Here is a 20,729-nt window from a genome sequence, read left to right on the forward strand (position 1 = left end):
TTCCATCCCTGGAGGCTTAGTAAAGGCTAATCCCCGATTGGTCAGAGCTGAAATCCAAAAGTTGGCTTTGCACAAGGAAGTGACAGGAGCTTTGTGGGACGGATCAAAGGAGCTGGTTGGCATGAAATATAGCCTAGTAATAGTGTGTATCTGAGCACAACACTGGGGAGTGTCAGGTGTTGCTTACTTGGAAGTGAGCAATAATGCATTCTCCTTTGTCCTGATATTACAAAATATTGAAAATGGTCACTAAAATAATTTAAGTGAGAGACTGGATAGCAGTTCCAGTTGAAGTATTACTGTGGCATCTTTTTAACATTCTAGTCTCAAGATGTGGGACATTAGTGTTGTGGAATGCAACACTTTCCAACCAGTATCAGCATCAAACGCTCAGATTAGATGCAGAGTAAAACTTTTTCTGTTCCAACATGAGCCTCAATCTCAATTCTAGAACAGCATCTCCTGGTCTGGCAACGCCTCAATTTTAAAATTCTCATCCTCATATTCAAATCCCTCCATGGCCTCACTTCTCCATATCTCTGTGACCTCCTCCAGCCCTACAACTCTCCGAGAATTCTGCAATCCTGTGCAACTCTGACATCCTTCGCCCCACCTAAGCTCTGGAATTCCCTTCATAAATCCCTCTTCCTCCTTTAAGATGCTCCTTAAAACCTACCTTTGATCAAGCTTTTGTTAACCTGTCCCAATATCTCGGTGTCAATTTTTGTCTGATTACGCTCCTGTGAAGCGCCTTGGCACATCTTACTGCATTAAACGCGCATTATAAATGCAAGTTGTTGCATAGTTGATCACAGCTAAGCAAAGCAAAAACGATCAATGCCAAATTGCATACCATGGATCCACTGGTCCTGCTCAACCTAGGGCTGTCCTCAGGGTGACCCGGAGTGGTGCTCATTAGAAATTTCCATTTCTTTTGGTCAGAAAACTACTTGGTAATGTCAGATGGAACTAAATGCTTCAATATCTTTCACCCTGGCAATAATTTTCTACCCATTGAGCCTTCGTTTTTCAAAGTCTGTCTGAAAAGCTTCTGCAGATCAAAGTGTCAGTAAACATCGGAACTAGTTATAGTTACTGGATAAGCTGGGCTTGTAGTATACCATGGAAATTTCAAAGCAATTTGAGATAGCTTTGGCACTTAGTGCCTCCTTAGTAGTTTAATTCTACTCATGAAGCAGCCCCAATCAATTGACAATGGGACCAGCAACAGATTTGTACTTCATCCATGGTCAGAACTAATTAGCACTTTATCAATGTATGGCACGAGGCAATAATGAAACAGTTGAGGATTAGCATGTCTAAAGGTAGAGGATTAGTCCTAGAAAAACATAGAAGTAAATCTAAATTTCAAAAAATAGTATAGCAGCAGTGTGGCAGATAGAATAGGGGTAGTGGAGATGGAAGGTTTTATAAAAACTCAGCATAATGGCAAATTAAGAGGCAAGTGGATCAACAGGTAAGAGGGGTGGTGGTGGTGGAGCATTCAACCAAATACTAATGCGAGGGCTATTATAAAATAAAATGGAGAAAGTCGAAACACAAATCCAACTAGAGGGGAATTGATATGGTAGCAATTACAAAATCCTGGCTGCAGCCTGGAAAAGACTGGGAGCTAAATATCCCAGGATATAGGATTTTAGAAAAAAAAAGAAAAAATAGGAGAGTGATGGCATTATTAAAAAAAAGACACCATTATGGCAGTAGAAAGGGAAGATTTAAATGAATAATCAGCAAGCTGAATCGCAGTCCCTGCCACATCCAGTCACAATTATTAAACAACTAACGGGAGGAGGAGGAGCAAGGAGCGTTTGCATCCACCTTCAGCCAGAAGTGCCAAGTGGATGATCCATCTCAGCCTCCTACCGATATCCCCACCATCACAGAAGCCAGTCTTCAGCCAATTCGATTCACTCCACATGAAATAAAAGAAACGGCTGAGTGCACTGGATACAGCAAAGACTATGGGACCAGACAACATTCCGGCTGTAGTGCTGAAGACGTGTGCTCCAAAACAAGCTGCGCCTCTAGCCAAGCTGTTCCAAGTACACCTACAACACTGGCATCTACCCGACAAAGTGGAAAATTGCCCAGGTATGTCCTGTCCACAAAAAGCAGGACAAATCCAATCCGGCCAATTACCGCCCCATCAGTCTACTCTCAATCATCAGCAAAGCGATGGAAGGTGTCGTCGACAGTGCTATCAAGTGGCACTTACTCACCAATAACCTGCTCACCGATGCTCAGTTTGGGTTGCGCCAGGACCGCTCGGCTCCAGACCTCATTACAGCCTTGGTCCAAACATGGACAAAAGAGCTGAATTCCAGAGGAAAGGTGAGAGTGACTGCCCTTGATATCAAGGCAGCATTTGACCGAGTGTGGCACCAAGGAGCCCTAGTAAAATTGAAGTCAATGGGAATCAGGGGGAAAACTCTCCAGTGGCTGGAATCATACTTAGCACAAAGGAAAATGGTACTGGTTGTTGGGAGGCCAATCATCTCAGCCCCAGGACATTGCTGCAGGAGTTCCTCAGGGCAGTGTCCTAGGCCAATCATCAGCTGCTTCATCAATGACCTGCCCTTCATCATCAGATCAGAAATGGGGATGTTCGCTGATGATTGCACAATGTTCGTTCCATTCACAACCCCTCAGATAATGAAGCAGTCCATGCCTGCATCCAGCAAGACCTGGACAACATCCAGGCTTGGGCTGATAAGTGGCAAGTAACATTCGCGCCAGACAAGTGCCAAGCAATGACCATCTCCAAGAAGAGAGAGTCTAACCACCTCCCCTTGACATTCAATGGCATCAGCATCACCGAATCCCCCATCAACATCCTAGGGTTCACCATTGACCAGAAACTTAACTGGACCAGCCACATAAATACTGTGGCTACAATAGCAGGTCAGGGGCTGGGTATTCTGTGGCGAGTGACTCACATCCTGACTCCCCAAAGCCTTTCCACCATCTACAAGGCACAAGTCAGGAGTGTGATGGAATACTCTAGACTTGACTGGATGAGTGCAGCTCCAACAACACTCAAGAAGCTCGACACCATCCAGGACAAAGCAGCCCACTTGATTGGCACCCCATCCGCTACCCTAAACATTCACTCCCTTCACCACCGGCGCACTGCGGCTGCAGTGTGTATCATCCACAGCATGCACTGTAGCAACTTGCCAAGGCTTTTTTGACAGCACCTCCCAAACCCACGACCTCTACCACCTAGAAGGACAAGGGCAGCAGGCACATGGGAACACCACCACCTGCACTCTCCCCTCCAAGTCACACATCATCCTGACTTGGAAATATATCGCCGTTCCTTCATTGTCGCTGGGTCAAAATCCTGGAACTCCCTACCTAACAGCACAGTGGGAGAACCTTCACCACACGGACTGCAGCGGTTCAAGAAGGCGGCTCACCACCAACTTCTCAAGGGCAATTAGGGATGGGCAATAAATTAGCGACGCCCACATCCCATGAACGAATAAAAAAAATGGGTAGAACTAAGGAACAAAAGATTTACACACTTGTCAAGCCAAAGACATGTGTACACAAAATGATTGCAACAAATGATGTGTCTGAACTAATCATATGATATTACCACATATGATTTCTCTCACTGCACTTAAATTATGAGGGGCCTAGATAGAATGGATAGGAAGACTTATTTCCCTTAGCAGAGAGGTCAATAACCAGGGGCATAGATTTAAAGTAATTGGTAGAAGGGTTAGAGGGGAGCGGAGGAGAAATTATTTTACCCAGAGGGTGGTGGGGGTCTGCAATATGTGGGAGCTTGTGGACATTTTTGTCCAGGGTGACTAGATCTGCATTAAGTGTCTGCGGCTCGAGGAACTTCGGCTCTGAGTTGAGGAGCATGTGTCTGAGCTGCAGACATTGCGAGACATCATAGGAACAGAGGAACAGGAGTAGACCATTCAGCCCCTCGTGCCTGCTCCGCCATTTGATAAAATCATGGCTGATCTGTGATCTAACTCCATATACCTGCCTTTGGCCCATATCCCTTAATACCTTTGGTTGCCAAAAAGCTATCTATCTCAGATTTAAATTTAGCAATTGAGCTAGTATCAATTGCCGTTTGCGGAAGAGAGTTCCAAACTTCTACCACCCTTTGTGTGTAGAAATACTTTCTAATCTCATTCCTGAAAGGTCTGGCTCTAATTTTTAGACTGTGCCCCCTTCTCCTAGAATCCCCAACCAGCGGAAATAGTTTCTCTCTAGCCACTCTATCCGTTCCCCTTAATATCTTATACACTTCGATCAGATCACCCCTTAACCTTCGAAACTCTAGAGAATACAACCCCAATTTGTGTAATCTCTCCTCGTAACTTAACCCTTGAAGTCCGGGTATCATTCTAGTAAACCTACGCTGCACTCCCCCCAAGGCCAATATGTCCTTCCAAAGGTGCGGTGCCCAGAACTGCTCACAGTACTCCAGGTGCGGTCTAACCAGGGTTTTGTATAGCTGCAGCATAACCTCTACCCCCTTGTACTCCAGTCCTCTCGATATAAAGGCCAGCATTCCATTAGCATTATTGATTAATTTCTGCACCTGTTCATGACACTTCAATGATCTATGGACCTGAACCCCTAAGTCCCTTTGGACATCCATTGTTTTTAACTTTTTACCATTTAGAAAGTATCCTGTTCTATCCTTTTTTGATCCAAAGTGGATGACCTCATATTTGCCTACATTGAATTCCATTTGCCACAGTTTTGCCCATTCACCTAATCTATCAATTTCGCGTTGTAATTTTATGTTTTCATCTACATTGCTTACAATGCCAACAATCTTTGTGTCATCGGCAAACTTAGATATGAGACTTTCTATGCCTTCATCTAAGTCGTTAATAAATAGTGAATAATTGAGGCCCCAAGACAGATCCCTGCAGGACACCACGAGTCACATCCTGCCAATGTGAGTACCTTCCCATTATCCCTACTCTCTGTCACCTTTCGCTCAGCCAACTTCCTAACCAAGCCCGTACTTTTCCCTCGATTCCATGGGCTTCTATCTTAGCTAACAGTCTCTTATGTGGGACCTTATCAAATGCCTTCTGGAAGTCCATATAAATAACATCCCTGACCACTACTTTAGTCACCTCTTCAAAAAATTCAATCAGGTTTGTCAGGCACGACCTACCTTTCTCAAATCCATGCTGGCTCTCTGATTAACTGAAAATTCTCAAGGTGTTCAGTCACCCTATCCTTAATTATAGACTCCAGCATTTTCCCCACAACAGATGTTAGGCTAACTGATCTATAATTCCCTGGTTTCCCTCTCTCTCCTTTCTTAAAAAGTGGAGTGACATGTGCAATTTTCTAATCCAGAGGGACAGTTCCTGAATCTAGAGAACTTTGAAAGATTATAGTTAGGGCATCTGCAATGTGCTCACCTACTTCCTTTAAAACCCTGGGATGGAGACCATCTGGTCCTGGGGATTTGTCACTCTTTAGTGCTATTATTTTCTTCATTACTGTTGTTTTACTTATGTTAATTTTATTGAGTCCCTGTCCCCGATTCAATATTAGTTTTCTTGGGATTTCCAGCATGCTATCCTCTTTTTCTACTGTAAATACTGACGCAAAGTAATCGTTCAACATGTCCGTCATTTCCACATTGACAATGACAATATCCCCACTTTCAGTTTTTAAGGGGCCGATACTGCTCCTGACCACCCTCTTTTTCCTAATGTAACTATAAAAGTTCTTCGTATTGATTTTGATATCCCTTGCAAGTTTCTTTTCATACTCTCTTTTGGCAAGTAGAGTTCTTGCCCTTCAGGGATATAAACCGATTCTGTATCACGTTAAATGTTTCTTTAAACATTTCCCACTGATCATCAGTCGTTTTACCCATTAACAGATTTGCTCAGTTTACTCTGGACAGTCTCTATCTCATCCCACTGAAGTTGGCCTTACCCACGTCTAGAATCTTAGCAGCTGATTCACTTTTTTCCCTTTCAAACACTACATTGAACTCGATCATGTTATGATCGCTATTGGATAGATGTTCACACACAGTAAAGCTGTTAACTAAATCTGGTTCATTACTCATTACTAAATCTAGTATGGCTTGCCCCTTGTTGCCTCTAGGATAAAGTGCTGTAGAAAACTATCCCGGACACACACAAGAAATTCGCTACCTTTCTGATAGTTGCTGGTCTGCTTTTCCCAATCTACGTGAAGGTTAAAGTCCTCCATTAAGCCACTATGCCTTTGTTACATGCTTGTCTAATCTCTGCATTTATACAATCTAGCACTTCAGAGCTGCTGCCAGGGGTCCTATACACAACTCCCACTATAGTCTTAGATCCTTTCCTATTTCTCAATTCAACCCATAAGGTCTCTGTTGGCTGCTTACCCCTCGTTATATCCTCCTTTATCATTGAAGTGATTTCATCTCTAATCACTAAGGCTACTCCTCCCCCTCTTCCATATTCCCTATCTCTCCTGTAGACCTTATAACACCTTATAATATAAGGTATATTTAGTTCCCAATCCAGACCATCCTGCAGCCATGTCTCAGTAATAGCTATCATGTCATACCCTCCAATTTGAATTTGAACCTGTAGTTCATTTAATTTATTCCTTATACTCCGTGCATTTGTATATAGAACTCTTAGTTGGGCCACACACCCTAGCCTGACCTTCAGCTTTGATGCTGGGTTAATCGCCTTACACCTTCTAGTTTTCACTTTATCTGTAGTGCCTAAAGTACACTTTCTTTCTGCTGTTCTACGAGTTTCCCTTTCACTTGTTCTTGAACATCAGGGAGGGAGAAAGCTACCTGGACCTTTTGCTCCAGGAGGCAGCCACACCCGTTAGATTAAATACTTTAGAATTGACACGTGGTCAGGGACAGAAGGGTGTGACTACGAGTGAGGGTTAGGGTTAGAGTCAGAAATGGGAGAATTTATAATGGGGAACAATAGAGTCATAGAGTTATACAGCACGGATAGAGGCCCTTCGGCCCATCCTGTCCGCGCCGGCCATCAAGCCCAGTCTAATCTAATCCCATATTCCAGCATTTGGACCGTAGCCTTGTATGCTATGGCATTTCAAGTGCTCATCCAAATGCTTCTTGAATGTTGTGAGGGTTCCTGCCTCCACAACCCTCTCAGGCAGTGAGTTCCAGACTCCAACCACCCTCTGGGTGAAAAAGTTCTTTCTCAAATCCCCTCTAAACCTCCCGCCTTTTACCTTGAATCTATGCTCCCTTGTTATAGAACCCTCAACGAAGGGAAAAAGCTCCTTAGTATCCATCCTATCTATGCCCCTCATAAGGAAATGGTAGAGCAATTAAACAAATACTTTGGTTCTGTCTTCATGGAAGAGGACACAAATAACTTCCCAGAAATGCTAGGGAACCAAGGGACTAGTGAGAAGGAGGAATTAATGGAAATTAGTATTAGTAAAAAAAAGTGCTGGAGAAATTAATGGGACTGAAAGCCGATAAATCCCCAGGGCCTGATAATCTGCATCCCAGAGTATGAAAAGAGGTACGCATGGAAATAGTGGATACATTGGTTGTCGTCATCTTCCAAAATTCTATAGCTTATGGAACAGTTCCTGCAGATTCGAGCGTGGCAAATGTAACCCCAATATTAAAGGAGGGAGAGAAAACAGTGAACTACAGACCGGATAGCCTAACATCAGCAGTTGGGAAAATACTAGTGTCTATTATAAAGGATGTGGTAACAGGATACTTAGAAAATATCAATGGGATTAGACAAAGTCAACATGGATTTATGAAAGGGAAATAGTGTTTGACAAACCTACTGGAGTTTTTTGAGGATGTTACTGGTAGGATCGGGAGAACCAGTGGATGTGGTGTATTTGGATTTTCAGAAGGTCTTCGATAAAGTCCCACATAAGAGGTTAGTGTTCAAAATTAAAGCACATTGGATTGGGGATAATATACTGGCATGGATTGAAAATTGGTTAGCAGACAGGAAACAGTAGGAATGGGTCTTTTTTGGGGTGGCTGGTGGTTACTAGTGGGGTACCACAGGGATCAATGCTTGGGCCCCAGCTATTCACAATATATATCAATGATTTGGATGAGGGAACCAAATGTAATATTTCTAAGTTTGCTGACAACACAAAACTAGGTGGATCGTGAGTTGTGGAGGATGCAAAGGGGCTTCAAGGCGATTTAGACAAGTTGAGTGAGTGGGCAAATACATGGCAGATGCAGTATAATGTGGATAAATGTGAAGTTATCCACCTCGGAAGGAAAAACAGAAAGGCAGAGTATTATTTAAATGGTGATAGTTTGGGAAATGTTGATGTACAAAGGGACCTGGGTGTTTCTGTACACCAGTCACTGAAAGCAAACATGCAGGTGCAGCGAGCAGTTAGGAAGGCAAATGGTATGTTGGCCTTCATTGCAAAAGGATGAGTACAGGAGCAAGGATGTGTGCAGTTTTGGTCTCCTTACCCAAGAAAGGATATACTTGCCATAGAGGGAGTGCAGCAGAGATTCACCAGACTGATTCCTGGGATGGCAGGTCTGTCGTATGAGGAGAGATTGGGTCACTGGAGTTTAGAAGAATGAGAGGGGATCTCATTGAAACATATAAAATTCTGATAGGGCTAGACAGACTGGATGCAGGGAGGATGTTTCCCTGGCTGGGGGAGGTCTAGAACGAGGGGTCACAGTCTCAGGATACGGGGTAGAACATTTAGGACTGGGATGAGAAGAAATTTCTTCAAAGGGTGGTGAACCGGTGGAATTCTCTACCACAGAAGGCTGTGGAGGCCAAGTCACTGAATATATTTAAAGAGGAGCTAGATAGATTTCTAGACACAAAAGGCATCAAGGGGTATGGGGAGAGAGCAGGAATATGGTATTGAGATAGAGGATCAGCCCTGATCATATTGAATGGCAGAGCAGGCTCGAAGGGCCGAATGGCCTCTTTCTGTGCCGTAAATTTCTATGATGCACAATTAATGAAACATGGCTGATATTGGAGGACTGGCATACAAGTTATAAAACCAGGCAGAATAATCACCAAACTGCCAAATAACCTTTCACCTTACCAATGTTTGAAGGAGAGTTCTGGCCTTTTTGAACTTTCCTCTTATTCTTCAGTTTTGTAATTAAGAGTTAAATTTGTTAGTGAAATACAATTTCATTTCTTTACAGAATGGCATCCAAGTTATTTTCTTTGGTTTGTTTGTAAGGTATTTACTGTATTATTCCATAATTTCCTCTCTCGAAATCTCTGCATTTAACCGTCCCCATTCAAAGGGGTGGGCAGCAAAGGCCCTGCTCCAAGCTTCAGCCAATGATACTCTGTAACTGGTTCCTCGGAGTCACCTACCAGTCCTCTGGAGAGATCGTCCTCCCTCTTTGAGGAAATGTCTCCCATTTGCTCTGCACTTCACTCCGTACCCTGGATGACAAACTGGCTGTGTGAGATGGCAAGCTTTATTTCATGTCCTAATATTCCACAGTACAGATGTAGGAGCTCCCAACATAATATCCCATCCTACTGTCAAACTTGGCTGCGCTACTTCAATGATATTATACATTGAGATTTCTCCAGTGATGAATCTATCTTTGGCATGATTGCAATACATATAGAGTAAAAAAAATGCACTTCCAATGTGCATCTGCATTATTCAGTTGTATATTATTGCAGGACTATGGGGAAAGAGCAGGGGAGTAGGACTAATTGGATAGCTCTTTCAGAATGGCCTCCTTCTGTGCTGTATGACTATGATTCTATAGCATTTCACCACATCTTCAGCAAGTGTTAAAGCATGTCACAATCAATTAATTACTTTTGACGTGCAGTCACTATTATTTAGGTAAACACAGCCAATTGTACACAAGGTCCCACAAAATACAAATAAGTCCATAAGAGATAGGAGCAGGAGCAGGCCATCCGGCCCCTCGAGCCTGCTCCGCCATTCAATGAGATCATGGCTGATCTGATTTTTACCTCAAACTCCACTTTCCCACCTTTTCCCCATATCCTTTGACTCCCTTGCTGATCAAAAATTTGTCTAACTCAGCCTCGAATGTATTCAATGACTCAGCCTCGAATGTATTCAATGACTCAGCCTCGAATGTATTCAATGACTCAGCCTCCACAGCTTTTTGGGGTAAAGAATTCCAAAGATTCACAACCCTCTGGGAGAAGAAATTCCTCCTAATTTCCGTCTTAAATGGGCGACCCCTTATTCCGAGAGAATGACCCCTAGTTTTAGATTCGCCTATGAGGGGTAACATCCTCTCAGCATCTACCCTATGGAGTCCGCTCAGAATCTTGCATGTTTCAATAAGATCTCCTCTCATTCTTCTAAACTCCAATGAGTATTAACCCAACTTGTTCACTCTTTCCTCATATGACAACCCTTCCATATCCAGAATCAACCTAGTGAACCTTCTCTGAACTGCCTCCAACGCAAGTATGTCCTTCCTTAAATAAGGGCACCAAAACTGTACACAGTACTCCAGGTGTGGTCTCACCAGCACCCTGTACAGTTGTAGCATGACTTCCCTGCTTTTATACTCCATCCCCCTAGAAATAAAGGCCAATATTCCGTTTGCCTTCAGGATTACCTGCTGCACTTGACTTTTTGTGTTTCATGTACGAGGACACCCAGATCCCTCTGTACTGCAGCATTTTGTAGTATTTCTCCATTCAAATAATATTTTGCTTTATTTTTCCTCCCAAAGTGGATGACTTCACATTTTCCCACATTATATTCCATCTGCCAAATTTTTGCCCATTCGCTTAACCTGTCAATATCCCTTTGCAGACACTTTGTGTCCTCATAGCAACTTGCTTTTCCACCTATCTTTGTATCATCAGCAAATTTGGCCACAAGACACTCTGTTCCTTCATCCAAGCCATTGATATATATTGTAAATAGTTGAGGCCCCAACACTGAGCCCTGCGGCACCCCACTAGTTACAGATTGCCATTTTGAAAATGACCCTTTTATCCCGACTCTTTGTTTTCTGTTAGTTCATCAATCCTCTATCCATGACAGTAAATTACCACCAACACCATGAGCTCTTATCTTGTGCAGTAATTTTTTATGTGGCACCTTATCGAATGTCTTTTGGAAATTCAAATATATTGCATCCATTGGTTCCTTCATTCACCCTGCCCGTACGATTTCCCCTTCACAAAACCATGTTGACTCTCCTTGATTGTATTATGAGTCTCCAAATGTCCTGCTACTACTTCCTTATTAATGGATTCTAGCATTTTCCCAATGACAAATAGGATGAATGACCAGCTCATCTTTTTAATGGTGGTGTTGGTTGAGGTAGGAATACTGGCCAGGATACCAGGAGAACTTGCTGCCCTTCATAAGATCTTTTACATCACCAGCAATAGGAACAGTCGGCGGCCATTCAACTCCTCGAGCCTGATCCGCCATTCAATGAAATCACGGCTGATCTTTGACCTAACTCCATATACCCACCGTAGCCCCATATCCCTTAACAACTTTGGCTGACAAAAATTTATCAGTCTGATTTAAAATTAATAATTGAGCCAACAGCTGTCTGTGGAAGAGTGTTCCAAACTTCTACCACCCTTTACTGCAGAAGTGTTTCCTAACTTCACTCCTGAAAGTCCTGGCTTTAATTTTTAGGCTATATCCCCTAGTCCTAGACTCCCCAACCAACAGAAATAGTTTCTTTCTATCTAACCTATCAGTTCCCCTTAATATCTTGAAAACTTCGATCAAATCACCCCTTAATCTTCTAAATTCCAGGGAATACAACCCTAGTTTGTGTAATTTCTGCTCGTAATTTAACCCTTGGAGTCCAGGTATCATTTCTAGTAATGGCTAAAAGAACAAAGAGACTGAGCTATGACATAGGAACATTGGAATTGCTAGATGAAATAAAACAAAGGTCAACTAGTTCACCTTCTACCATCCAGGTAGTTTCATGATACAATAATGGAGTTGTTAACTAATCATGGTAATCAATCCCAATCAATTAGTCTACAACAGACCCAGACATGAGGTGAGGAAAACCCTCAGTGGCTGAAAGCTTTGGGAACTATTGGTCTAAGGTCACCTGTTCTGCCCAAGCATGACAAGAGATTGCATAAACTTGTCTTTTATTCCCTAGATACAAGATTGGGGATGATCTGAGAATTGACAGGGTAGATGGGGAATGACTCTTCCTCTAGTAGGGGAAACTAGCATAAGGGAACATAATTTTAGAATTCAAGCTAAGGGAAAAACTTCACACAAAATGTTGAATGGGGGAGCACACTGCTCCAGAAGGCCACAAATGCAAAGTTAATTGAAGTGTCTGAAAGGAGATAGATGCATAGAGAGGTAAGGCACTAAGGAATGTGGAGAGAAGCAGGGAGAATTGTGGTTAGTGTTGAAATGGCTCACAATGTTACAGCAGGGTCTAAAGTCGAGAGTCTTACTCTGTCCTATATTCTAAAGCAGCTCTGAAGGCATGAAAATAGGTGGCTTCATAGCTAGTCTATGCTTGACTATCTCCAATGCATGTTTTTGGCCACTGATGCGCTGATTGACAAAGCAAAACTGCTCTGCTGACTTAAATGGACATTCCCTAACCAGAAGAGTCAGTTTGCAACTTTAAAATAATTGCACATAAATGTTTGCCCATGTGAAGTTTTGAAGTGAATCCCACCACAATAGAAACCAACCTGCACTATAATTGAGGCCATTTCTCAAGCAACCAGTATTCAACAAAAAAACTTTAGTTTCAAAATACTCATACAAACTGAAGGAGCCAGACTACTTGCTAATAACTACAGCACATCATAAAATATATACGTCGAGCATACATAAACAAAGCATATACCAAACACAAAGCAAGTCCAAGATATACTAAAAGGGACCATGACCAAATCCCCATGACTTTTCCATTGACTTTGGGCTGTTCAAATATACGAACATAAGTAAATTATAGAAATGAATTGAGATGCAAGGGTGTTTGCCATATAAATGAATAGGAAAGTGTTGCTTTATAAACTGTGACATGGTTCCAATTCATCTTTGGAATTCTCTACCCCAGAGGGCTGTGGATGTTCAGTTGTTGAGTATATTCAGACTGAGATCGATGGATATTTGGACACTAAGGGAATCAAGGAATATGGAGATAGGGCGGGAAAGTGGAGTTGAGGTAGATCTGATTGAATGGCGGAGCAGGCTTGAGGGGCCATATAGCCTACTCCTATTGCTATGTTCTTAAGTTCTTAAAATGGTATCAAAAATCCACAGCAGCTTTCTTTTAATAGGCAAATTATGAATTTCAATCACAAATTTATTCTGAAATGTACCAGCATTTCCAATGCCCATCTTAAATCTTTTAAGTTCTGTATCTGAATTGCTATATGCATGTTAAACTGTTGTGATTTAAGTAACTATAATGGAATGGTAAAGAGAATAATATTTTATAACCCCTCTACAAACATTGTTGATTGAAAGTCACATCTTGGAGGAGATATTCTCACTTTACATGGTGCACTGGCTGCCCGATGGAAACCTGCCTCATCAGGTCTGCCAAGTGGAAATTATGTATTTTGCTATTCAGTGAACCCATTTCCATCCAGCTGTCAAGCATCTGAGCAGCATCGATATCCTGTCTCTTGGATACCGATCTCAGTCAACTTGTCAGAGTCAACTTGTACAGTAGTCAGGAGCTCTGACCTTCCAGTGCGGAACATGGTGCATCTACCCACTGAACCATCCAGGACTTTTTTTTTTGGGGGGGGGGGGGGGGGGGGGAGACGGGACAGGGAAGAAGAGCTCGGCAGTTGGGCTAATTTAAAAGTAGATTTCACTGAATGACTTTGCATTTCTAGAATGTCCCAGATAAAAGTCAGAATCCAACAATTATCTTTAAATGATTTATTTTGAACATACATTTCCTAGCAGTGGTTAACATTAACATCTACTAGTTCACTACAATATACAAACTAACATCAATACAAAAATTACTACATAAGATCAATACAATATATATTCTCTGCATGATCCAAAATATTTGGTGGCCCCAAAAACTTTCTTCAAAATTCAGCAGCTTATCAAAAATTAAAACCATGTTTCTATTTAAAATGAAGTTTTGTCAAGTTTACACAGAAGCAGACTTCCAAGAAATGTTGCTTATGTTCATACAGCTTGAGGTTGCAGGAGAGGTTTTGAAGGGTAAATTCTAACACCACCTTACTCGTGTGTGAAGCTCCTTTAAGAATCCTTTGGTCATTAAATCTGGAAAAAACCCATGCATAAATGCAGATACCTTCCACAATTCCTACAACTAACCATGATAGTCATGCTACAAGACTGTCAATACCTGTAACTAACCCAGGACACAGAATGTGACCACTGAAGCTCAAGCAAGCCATTGTTATCTCAAGCTGTTAGTTTTTGCAGGAGTGGAGACAGAAAATGCCATTAAGCTGTCGCTGCATTTGTATTCAACAATTGGAGAAGTCACTTTAATAAATCTTTAAGATATCACGGACAATTACAGTACAGTATTTCATGACAATTGTCACATTCCACTCTAATAAATGACAGATTATCCACAGGGTAGACCAGTATCATTCTACATAGGTCCCAATTACAATGAGATAATACACAGTTCATCTTGAGATACTGACAGACAAAAGTTCAATGCTAAAACCGCAAATTAAAACTGAATCTTTATGCAGTTTTTAAACAAAGTCTGTAATGGCCAATGGCTGTGGACTTCTACTTAGTAGATAATCAAGTTGGAAGCTTCTGCATTCTTGTACCACCTATAGAGCAGAATGGATCACGTGGAAAATGTTTAAGAGAACATTTCACATGAAATTTCATTTCAGGCTATGACCAATTCCGGACAAAGACAAAGAAAAATCATGTGAATAGACTCAATGGTGTCAATGGAGATCGACCTGAAGCAACTTTAATTGCTAAATAATGCACTGTTAGAACCCTTCAAAAGAGGGAAGCTCAAACAGGAAGGGAAGGTAAAAGGCATATATAAAAACAGTAAATGCTGACCTGAGATTTCTACAACATAAAAATATTCAAGTAGAAAAACTACATCAGTAGCAGCGGCCGTTTCTGCAAGGACAGCACACTAACAGCACTCCATTCAGTGTGAGGAGCAGACAAATCAAGCCGTGCTTTTAGCATGCCAAAAAGGCAGAAACACTGGAATGTGATGAGACTAATTCTCATGACTCCATCAACATTCTCCCAACATTCAAAAACCATATGGTACATCTACACCATGAGCGACTAAAATGCTCTGTATATCCCATGATGCATTTAGTTTGTGCAAAAATATTTAATAGTGTTTATATTCAGGTTCATAACTTTTTGATGGGGGGGGGCAAAATAATTTGATAATACATATTTTGTTCATTTCTACATCCTCAGCAATCTGAATGTAATTTAACTTGTGTGTTTTACATGTCTACCCTTGAATAGGCTGGGGTTATTCTCTGAATCATATCCCATCTCTAAATTGTCATGCTCAGTGCATTGCTGATACATGTTCAAAGATAATTAGGGTTCTTCATTTTCAGTTTTTAAGTTTCTCCAGGAATTTCAGAAATTGGCTGAAAATCAAGGAGGGAAGATGAATGAATGTTCAATTTTCAAGGTTAAAATCAGGGACGGTTTGGTTGCAATTCAACATTAAAAAACTTCTGCATACTTATTCATTGACAGTCTCCATTACTAGTTATACTTCTTTTAAAATATTCTAATTTTTAATATTTAGGCTATATGAACTCAGTAGAATCCATTTAAATGAATAGCATGCTTCAGTGAATTAAATTTCACTGTACAAAACCTTTTATAACTCCATATTATCTAATTGGATAAGAAAATTAAAATGTTACCAATATTAAACAGAAAATGCTGGAAATACTCAGCAAGTCAGACAGCATTTGTGGAGAAACAAACAGTTAACGTTTCAGGTCAATGACCTTTCAAAAGGTCATTGACATGAAACGTTAATTCTGTTTCATTCTCCACAGGTGCTGCCTGACTTGCTGAGTATTTCCAGCATTTTCTGTTTTTATTTCAGATTTCCAGCATCCGCAGTATTTTGCTTTTGGTTAAAATGTTACCATCTGTAGTTACAATATTTACCTGAAAGCAGTTTTCAACATCCCATCTTCACACTGCTCAAAAATTAATTAAAAATGTATGCGTGTTAAATTGAGATTATTTTGAACCACAGTTGCAATTTTCAAACATTGCAACATCACAGTTGACTGAATAACCAATGTGTCAGTTGTGATGTTCTACCTGTGCACACTGCTTCAGTTCAGAGAAGTGGTTTACTGCTACATTACCTGCTTTGTATGTCAGCAGCAGGCACTGATAAATCATTGGTTACATTCTATCAACTGCTCAGTCAAGAGTAATGTTGAAAAGTGGGTTTAGAACAATCTAATTTTAGAAAAAATACCACTGCCATTTTTAATATTAGTTCAAGTTATGGAAAATCATTTAGAACAGCCCAGACAATTGAATAGGTTTGGTTGGCAAATGACCGATTCACTTAAGTGGGCCCCATGGGTTTTTAAAAAATTGTGTACTGGACAGGAGACCAGAGAAAATTATAAATCAAAGCAAAAAAATAAATAAATAAATTTGCTATCTCCACACATACACCAGAATGAGGCACAAGGTACCAATTTCTGTATGTCTCCATTATGAAAATCATGTACATTTACAAATTCAGGTTTGCCAGTGAACAAAAAACAATAAAAACTGAAAATGAAGATAATGAATATAAGGTCACTGCTACTGCAGTTATTCTTTGGAGGACTGAATTATGATTACTCGGCATTCATCACAACCTTTTCAATGAATATGCTGGAAACAACTATAATTTAAGAGTTTATAAACCAATAATGTAGAAGTTCTATGTAAATACAATTGCAGTTTACAGACATGTAGATCAAGGGATCATATGGGACAAATACAAATAAAGTATCAAACTTCAGACTGTTGAGTCCGCCCACAGTTATTTGATGGGGAAATAGATATGTTTACCAAAGAAAATGAACTCTTATGGTATTATTTTTTGGGATTAAACCAGATTACCAGGCTTCTACTCCCAGCCTTCAAAATACACCAGCCCAAGCCTGACCCATCAAATGAAACTTCAGTCAGTCTTAACATTTAAAATACTGCATATAGATTTGATAAATTTATAGCAATTCAAACCTGAACACTGCTAGAAGAATGGATGTAAAAGGGTGACCAGTGAGCATTTCTGCTTGGCTGTCCAAGCAAAATTGATCTCATCTCATTGTTATGCAAGGACTGTTTATCTCATCGAAGCACATTCCTAGATGAAAATTCATCCTGCTGCTTGTGGGTCACTGATGCAGCAAAGTAATATTGAAGACTGACCTGGTAACTTCACATTTTTATACTTATAGGCCTTTGGAATTAACTTTTCAATGTTTCTCCAATTTCTAAAATAGATGGTGGGATTGGGAGATTGAGAAATAAAAGTAAGTAAAAGCAATTTTTATACAAAACCACTTAGAATAGGGTATATTGGGTAGAAATAGATAAAATAAAAAAATTGAAAGAATAGGGATAAAAGGGAGGACGGCAAGCAAAAATGTTTAATACTTAATTTTATTTTAGTAGGTATGGTTAATATCACAGTAATAAAGCTACTCCTGACAGTCCAACAGCCACATTACTGCAATATTAGTGTTTTCTTCAGCAAAATGACTGGTCAGAGAGCCTGGAATTAAAGCCAAGAAACTCATACACCCAAGCTTTCTAATTCTTTACAGAAGAATCTAATCTTTGCTCTTTCTCGCCTCCTCCCCAAAAAAAACCCTCCATCCCAGGGAATTAAGTAAATTTATAATTCTGTCCAACCTGTTGTAATACTGTAACTTGTATTCCTTACACCTGAACACTGCAGAGATTTAAATCCAGGTAACGGTGTGGGGGTGGGAGGGGTTGTTCTGTTAGTTATTTTCAAAGTGAGAAAAAACTTAAGTCTGAAATATTGTATTCCTGGTTAGGCAATATCTGACTTGAAGAAAATGCCCTTTTATATGAGAAGCAAGTTAAGCACATTTTGGAATCAACTGAAGGTAGTGAGCACAGACATTTCTTTTGGTTTAAACCTATGAAGAACATGCAAATACATTTCTCTTCACAATACGAACAGCTTCTAGCAGCAGCCATGGAGTTGTTTTCTACTAACCTGAGCAAACTGTTTTTTTTCTAATCATTTATGTCTTAGCAATTAATGAAAGTACATTGCATGCAAGTTTATGAATGTTGCACATATAGAAAAGGGCCATGCAAGTTGATGGGACCTTTATTTAGTGAAGAGCTCAGTTAACTAGCATATTACATGGTTCATATATAATATGCAGTAGTTATGAAACAAACTAAATCTGTCCAATCGCACTTTCCAAGCTGTGCAAAGTTAAGGAATGTATAAACTGCATTCTTTCATGCAAAGTAAAAGAAAAAAATGAAAATCCACAAATGCATTGCAAAACAAAATGTGGCTATAGAATTCCATGCCGCAATCTCCCTCATGCACACAAAGCTTGTGTTTTCAGTGCATTAGTTATCCCATTCATCGCACACAAAACTTAAAAAGCAAGCAGCAAAAATCAGCCAAACACTCAGCTTTTTCTCCCTTTTTTGTGTAGGGAAATATGTAATGGAGGGAAACCTAGGAATATAAAAAGCTCTCATGGCTTTTGAAGTACTTAAAATTATTTGCTGGATATTTTAATCTAGACTTGCAGCCTCCAAAAGTAGTGCTGCGCTCCACACTCTGACCAGCAGAGTTGCTGTTTTCCCTGGGGGAGGGCATGTCCCCATCGAAAAAAAAAATCTAACCATCATGGGATAATTATCAGGCAGTCAATGTATTATAAAAGACTCACGCATAACAACGGTCAAGTGTACCAGTTTGTTTTGTTTTCCACATTCACAGTACATACTAATAAAAAAATAAAAAAAAAGATTTACAACAAAATACACATTAGGGGGAAGGGGCAGAATTCAATGTAAAAGGATTTATTTACACAAAGGAGTATAGAAAGCAACATAAAGTGGAACAAATTAAAGGAAACGGATCCATTCCATTTTGTACTCCTGCAGCTTTTATGGCACAAAGGGCCACCAATGTGCCAATTTTTGTTTCATATATTCCAGATTGAAATTTTGATCTATCCTGCTTAAGACTCAGTACAGGACAATAAGCATCTCATGAGATCATGCTTTGAACAAAAATATTACCAATTAAGTCTGATTAAAAACACTAAATAAAGCAAACCTGTCTCTTACACTTGTACAATTGTCCTTACGTGCCATCCAATTATGCAGCCCTCAATTGTCCTACTACATAATTCTTTTATGCCTGGAGGTTCTATTAATTTCAATAGTATATAACCATGCAGAAAGCACATCACATTGACAGCACAGAGGCAACAAATTTGCATGGAGACTTCTGCTTTCCACATTGTGCAGGTTACACACAATACAATAACAATCTTAACCCTAGTGGATCCTAAAGATATTTCAAATCCTTACAAACTGGTTATACCTATGAATAACCTTAACAGAAATTAAAATCCTATATGAAAAACCTCGGGGTATTTTACACAGAAAGTCTATTTAGTAATATTGTTGAGCTGCAACACTAAAAAAAATTCTAGTGGGAAAGAAACCTTACCATTTCCACTCTCTATGATGCACGCATGCTAGCTCAATGTCCCACTAAACAAAGCAACCTTACTGTTAACCACAGTGAACCAAATTACATGCCTGTACCTTAAATCGAACATTTACGCTACAAAAATTTACTGTAGTTCTTAGTTGAGAAAAAAAAAATCTGAACACTGGCATTACAACCCAATTACTTATACTATCTTGTGTGTTTTTTAAATGCAAAACTAAAGGAAGAAAAGTCAAACTTTAACCAATATGCACATACCACTCAGTGAAAAAATAAGCTATTTAGGGTTTCCCGAGCTGCTTAGCCTTGTTACCAATAGTTAGTCATTCATTATATGACTGATATTGTTATTTAATCACAAACTCATGTCTTAATGTCTATGATTTTACTTAGGTGTTTGCTATTAATCTTGGAAACAAGCTGCACTTTTGAATTGCACTAACATTTTGTCATTTTGTAGCTCTCCTAAATTCATGCAAATACCTATTAATCCCCGAGTGTTTTCTTAATTCTTACCTTCAGCCTTAGTCTGTATGTAAAACCCCCATGTCTCTGGCTGCCAACTTTTAACCTAATGATTATGATTTTCTCTCTGCACTTAAACCCACTTTTGAAGCCTACATTCCTGCATTTGTTGCATTTTCCCTTAGTCAGAAACATGATGTTTTTGGGTCAGATGTCTTCCTTTGTTTCTTCTCTTCTGGTGTAAAGCTCTAAAAAGAAGAGACAAATGTCCATCGAAAAAGGCTTCAGGGGTTCAACTTTCCCCAATGTCGACTGAACAGTGCGACGGCTAAACACCTCCCTCCCACCCGTCCCAGTAGGGTTGGGATTGTACTATATGTCCCACTGGTTTACCCTTCCCCCCCCCGTAAAGGGTAACTTTTCCCCTGGGTGCAGAGGCTCCCTATGGACTTCCCAGCTTGAAAGACCTGTAGAGACAAAAGAAAACTGTTTTTACATTTTAGACAAACAAGAACAGCAGATC

The 20,729-nt window shown here is 40.2% G+C and overlaps 1 protein-coding gene across 5 annotated transcripts in view; it reads right to left on the reverse strand.

Moving 5' to 3' along the window:
• Window positions 1–13,896: 13,896 nt before the first annotated feature.
• tnpo1 (transportin 1) overlaps window positions 13,897–20,729 on the reverse strand; it is a 156,133-nt gene continuing 149,300 nt past the window's right edge. For 4 of the 5 annotated variants that reach the window (XM_067982738.1, XM_067982735.1, XM_067982733.1 and 1 more), the window contains exon 25: window positions 13,897–20,673. The gene's annotated coding sequence lies outside the window, so the exon portion shown is untranslated. Of the gene's footprint in view, window positions 20,693–20,729 lie in introns of all 5 variants that reach the window. The other variant, XM_067982734.1, reaches the window with a different exon arrangement.

This window comes from Heptranchias perlo, chromosome 4 (genome assembly GCF_035084215.1).
Source record: "Heptranchias perlo isolate sHepPer1 chromosome 4, sHepPer1.hap1, whole genome shotgun sequence".
Classification (NCBI taxonomy): domain Eukaryota; kingdom Metazoa; phylum Chordata; class Chondrichthyes; order Hexanchiformes; family Hexanchidae; genus Heptranchias; species Heptranchias perlo.